The following is a 6,161-nucleotide window of genomic DNA, read 5'->3' on the forward strand; positions in this document are numbered from 1 at the left end:
TAATGTTATGATTAAGTGTTTGCTAACCTGTTCTGATAGCTGTAATTTTCTGATTTTATCTGTCTCTTTGTCTTCTTGCTCAAGGCTTTGTACACCCTTTCTTTTTTTCCCCAGGTATGAGGACCTTCTTGTTCATTTCTTGTAATGGGGGTGGGGGGTCTTGCCATGATACACTCTCTCAGCTTTTGTTTATCTGGGGAAGTTTTCATTTCTCGATCATATCCAAAGGACATTTTCGCTGGATAGAATAATCTTGGCTGAAAGTTTTTGTCTTCAGTATTTTGAATTTATCATTCTACTCTCTCCTAGCTCGTAGGTTTCCACTAAAAATCCACTGAAACCCTGATAGGGGTTCCTTTGTAGGTTATTTTCTTCTGCCTTGCTGCCCTTAATACTTTTTCTTTGTCATTGACTTTTGCCAGTTTTACTAATATATACCTTGGAGAAGTTCTTTTTATATTAATGTAATTAGGAGTTCTCTTAGCTTCTTTTACTTGTAATTCCAGCTGCTTCCCCAGGTTTGGGAAGTTCTTGGCTATTATTTCTTTGAACAAGCTCTCTGCTCCATTCTACCTCTCTTCTTCCTCTGGAATACCTATAATCCTTATGTTGCATTTCCTAATTGAGTCAGAAATTTCTCAGAGAATTTCTTCATTTCTTTTAGTCTCTCTCCACCTCTGCCTGAAGGATTTCTGTATTTCTGCCCTCTAAATTACTAATTATTTCCTCCATAATATCAGCTCTGTGTTTTAAGGATTCCATATTTTTTTCCTCCCATTCATTGTATTCTTCATCTCCAACATTTCTGATTTTTTTTTTTTAGTTTCAATCTCTTTCGTAAGGAATTCCCTCTGCTCATTAATTTTATTCCTAAGTTCATTGAACTGTCTGTCTGAATTTTCTTGTAACTTGTTGAGTTTCTTTATGATAACTATTTTGAGTGAATTATCTGTCATTTAGAGTGTAAATTTCTTTGGCTCAGGATTGGTTTCTGGGTACTTGTCATTTTCCTTCTGGTCTGGCATATTAATAAGTTTTTCATGTTGTTTGATGGGGTGGACTTTTGCTGTCGCGTAGTGGTAGTATCTGGTTGTAGATTCCACCTGCCACCACTGGGGCGGGGGTCAGGAGCTGTGTTTTCTGAGCCTGCCACAACCCGTCTGTTGTGCCCATCCATTGGAAGCTGTGCCAAAAGGGCTTTCTGCATTTTGCTGCCACTGCTTTACCCAGGTAGGTACAGGCACTCTGGTTGGGGTCCTCCGCTCTGGCCAACTGGCTAAGCTGATGAACCAGGTGATATGGGGGCCAAGGGGCACCTTCTTTCCCACCTGTGCTCCTTGCTCTGCACTCACTGGCTGCCTGCCTTGGCTGCTCAGCTTGGTGAGGGCAGTCCTGTGGTTGCTTACCCACCTTGGTGTGGAGCATTCCTGCAGAGGGCTGCCTTTTCCCCCTTCTCCTCTCAGAGTCAGCACCAGCTGTCACACGAGGGCCCATGTCCTAGATCACTGCCACTGGGGAGGGAGAGGAGATCCACTTACCTTCTTCCATTGCCTCCTGGGGTTCCAGCACCCCCACCTTTAGACATATGGCTATGTGGATCTCTCAGATGTCTGTTGTGTTGTGTGAGTGTCCCCTATTGGTTTATGAATGTCCTTTTCATTACATCTTAGGGGAAGAGACTAAGGGAAGAGCTTACTCTGCCATCATGCTGATGTCATTCCTCAATAGTTTTTGTGAGGATAGAATGAAATGATATGTATAAAGTATCTGCCATATAATAAGCGTGAGTTGTTGGTTTATAAAGAAAATGTAGAAATAGAAGGATTTATTAAAAAACATGTAAATTTGGGGCTGGCCCCGTGGCCGAGTGGTTAAGTTTGCGTGCTCTGCTGCAGGTGGCCCAGTGTTTTGTTGGTTTGAATCCTGGGCGTGGATATGGCACTGCTCCTCAAGCAGTGAGGCAGTGTCCCATATGCCACAACTGGAAGGACCCACAACCAAGAATATACAACTATGTACTGGGGGGCTTTGGGGAGAAAAAGGAAAAAATAAAATCTTAAAAAAAACAAAAAAAAAAATGTAAATTCCATCCTAACGTTGCTATCCTAATATTTAATGATTTTTGTCATTAGATTTCCCCTCTTTTAACAAGAATCATAAGAAAACAAATTTATCATCCAAATGAGTTTATACGAATATACACATATTCATATACCAAATGGAATTTGCTATTGGATTAAAACATCTTTGCTATACAGAGGTTCATTTCCAAAGGATGCTCTTTGATAATGGCCTGGTGCCATGTGGAATTTTAATCATTTTTTTCCAGTCTGTGAAAAACTTCCACTGCTCCTTTGTGGGCCACAGGAGCACCTGCAATGCATGCATCCATTCAGTCTTTAAATATTTATTGAGAACATACTATGTGCTAGGCACTGTATGAGGTGCTGGAGAGTCAGTAGTCTATAATACAAGTTCCCTGCTGTCATGCAGTGTATATTCTAGTTGAAGAAACAGACAAGAAATGAGAAAGATAATTTTCAAATAGTGATAAATACTAGGAGGAAAATAAAACAAGGTGACATGATAATATATTGGGGAGGAAGGAGGTGATTAAATTGTATAGGCAAGGCAGGCTCAGAGGAGATGATTTTGAGCTGATATCTGAATGACAAGAGGGAGCTAGATACATAAAGCATAGAGTGACAAGGATACCAGGCAGAGGTAACACCACGTGCAAAGCCCCTGAGGTGGAAATGACTTAGCTTTATGAATTCCTAAGTAACTTGCATATAAATCCACTCAGTTTATTATTTGCTAGATGAGCTCACCATTTGAAAGAAAATGCTGCTGATTCCTTTTTTTTTTAAAGATTGGTGCCTGAGCTAACAGCTGTTGCCAATATATATTTTTTTCTGCTTTTTCTCCCCAAATCCCCCCAGTTCATAGCTGCATATTTCAGTTGTGAGTCCTTCTAGTTGTAGCATGTGGGATGCTGCCTCAGCACAGCCTGACAAGTGGTGCCATGTCCACGCCCAGGATCCAAACTGGTGAAACCCTGGGCTGCCAAAGCGGAGCATGTGAACTTAACCACTCGGCCATGGGGCCAGCCCCTGCTGATTCCCTTTTAAAATGATTTCAAAATTCTAATGCAGTAGTTCTAACACTATCATGTGTGTAAGAATAACCTGAAGAGTTTGCTAAAATGTAGATCATGATGTAAAAAAGCTGAACTTGTAAAAACAGAGAGTAGAATGGTGGTTACCAGAGGCTGGGGGTTGGGAGAATTGGAGATATGTTGTTTAAGGGTACAAACTTGGAGCCAGTAGACAAGTAAGTCCTGGAGAGCTAATGAACAGCATAGTGATTATAGACAATACTGTATTATAAACTTCCAAGTTGCTAAGAGACTAGATCTTAATTGTTCCCACCACAAAGAAGAAATGATAATTATGTGAACTGATAGAGGTGTTAGCTAACACTATGGTGGTAGTCATATTGCAATTTATCAACATGTTGTATACCTTAAACTTATATGTTATATATCAATTATATTTCAAAGAAAAAACCCCCAGTTTCCTGGGTTACATCCCTAGAGATTCTGATTCAGTAGGTCGGGTGAGGCCCACAGATTTGCATTTGTAGCAAACTCACTGGTGATGCCAGTGCTGCTAATCTGAAGACCATACTTTGAGAACTACTGCTTTAACAAATCTATTTTGTGAGTTTAGTATCCATTTGCTAAAAGTAAAGCATGCCAATATTTTCTTTCATGTAAAAAATGAACTTATTTGGCATGCTCATCATCTGAAATTAATTTTTGTAACTGTAGTGGAAAAGTGCATGAAATGTGAAAGATAAAAAAAGACCATAAATATTTCATGTTGAATTCATAGCATCTATAATTGTATGAGTTTAATTTCAATATAACCATTAGTGAAGAGTTAATAGTTTCATTTGGAGAGGATTTCAAGGATTATTTTTTAAATGCTGAAAGGAATTTAAATGATAGAGTACTTAAAGATTTTATAAAATTATTTTTGTTTCTTGACTGAGAGATCACATAAATAGAAATGTGTACATTAAATCCTGATAATCTGGAGAATATGAGAAGGTCGTGCTTCCCATCAACTGTGCGATTTAGGAGGATACGCATGGAAAAGAGATGGAGAAAGGTAGAGCTCAAAGCATTCTGGTCAGCAGGGAGCCTGGCTGCTGCAGTCACACAGACTGTATGACATATGTCAAAGAAGCCCATGTGCTCCTGTCCCTAGCAGTTGTTCCCAGGAAGGGAATTTATAAGAATATTGTTTGTTCCTTGGGCATCATGACCTTAGCAGCATCAGGGATGGTATATGGATGGTGATACTAAGAACAGCCAAGAGTTACCCAGCACTTTCGACATTCCATTGCTCTAAATGTTTTATGTGATTAACTGATGTAACCCCCAGAACACATCTATGGGGTAGATAGTGACAACATCTCCATTTTATAGACAAGAAAATGAGTAATTTAGGTTACCAGGCACTAAGCAGAAAAGCTGAGATTAAAACCTAGACAATTTGTGTTCAGTCTGATGTGTTAAAACATTTTACTGTATACTGCTTCATATTTGGAGAAGAATCCTGAAATCAAAGGTTTTCAGGATTTGTGTCTATACCTCAGGTTAAAATGAGGTATCTGATTCTTTTTCTGCACACCATTGAAGTTATTACACAGGAATTCCACAATGTCTTCTTTTTGTTTTTTTGGCGAGGAAGATTGATCATGAGCTAACATCTGTTGCCAAGCTTCCTCTTTTTGCTTGAGGAAGACTGTCGCTGAGCTAACATCCATGCCAGTCTTCCTCTATTTTGTATGTGGGATGCCTCCATAGCATGGCTTCATGACGGTGTGTAGGTCTGTGCCCAGGATCTGAACCTGTGAACCCTGGGCCGCCAAAGCGGAGTGTGTGAACTTAACCACTGCGCCACTGGCTGGGCCCACAATGTCTATTTTTTAATCTTTCTGCCTGGGTCTGACAGGACAACATTCCAAATGAGGACCCAGAGAGGAAGACTGTTGGAGTATTCACTGCAGAGAAAAGTTTTTTACCACTTCCTAGTGTGTGATCCTGGGCCCATCACCCAAATGTTCTGAACTTAAGTTTTAGTATCCATAAAAGGATGACAACGTTTACCCCACAGGATTAGGCAACTGAATGAGGACTTTTCTGGCCACTGATACAGACGTATATACTAGTCAGGTGTCCAGGTGGGTGGACACTTTATGATAATTTATAGGATTTTTGCCTTACCTGCTGATGAGAATCTTTGGTTAAGATGCAACTTCACTGAAAGACTTTGAATGACCGTGGATCTAGTGTCTTCAGAGGATCTCCTTGGGCTATTTGTATGGTTGGGCTTGGGATGGCACACCCTAACTATGGAGAAAGTCTAGTGGCTGCCCAGATCAAACAGTAATGTGATGCTTGTAGTAAAAGCTGCTGTTGGAGCAGAGTGACAATGGAGAGCAACAGAGTTCCAGGAGGAATGTCAACTGTTCATCCAGCAGGTGTTTCATTTTCATTTACAAAGCAATAACCAAAAATAATTTTTGTCAACCTAATATAATGGTTCATGTCAATGTCTGCTTCTGAGAACGACCAGAAATAATATTTCAAGAATTCCTAAGCATTTCATTTCAAAGTTTTATGTTTAGAGTAATTCCTTGGAACAATTTTTAGGTATTATAATTTTTTTTTTGATGAGGAATATTGGCCCTGAGATAAATCTGTTGTCAATCTTCCTCTTTCTGCTTGAGGAATATGTCTTTGAACCAACCTCTGTGCCAGTTTTCTTCTTTTTTTTTGTATGTGGGATGCTTCCACAGCATGGCTTGATGAGCAGTGTGTAGGTCATGCCTGGGATCTGAACCCATGAACCCTGGGCCGCTGAAATGCAGTGTGAGAACTTAACCATTATGTGACCAGGCTGGTCCCTATATTTTTCAAAGATAGTTGTGTTTACCTATGCTCAAAAGAGGGAAAATATCATTAAAATGAGTAGGCCTGCATAAATATATAGAGGTAGGTAATCTTTGTAGATGCTTTTACTGTGTAACCTAGATCCTAAAATCTAAGGAAGAGATGTAGAGAAAATAAAAAGTGCAAGGGAGATATA

The sequence above is a fragment of the Equus caballus genome, chromosome 23 (genome assembly GCF_041296265.1).
Source record: "Equus caballus isolate H_3958 breed thoroughbred chromosome 23, TB-T2T, whole genome shotgun sequence".
In the NCBI taxonomy this organism is placed as follows: domain Eukaryota; kingdom Metazoa; phylum Chordata; class Mammalia; order Perissodactyla; family Equidae; genus Equus; species Equus caballus.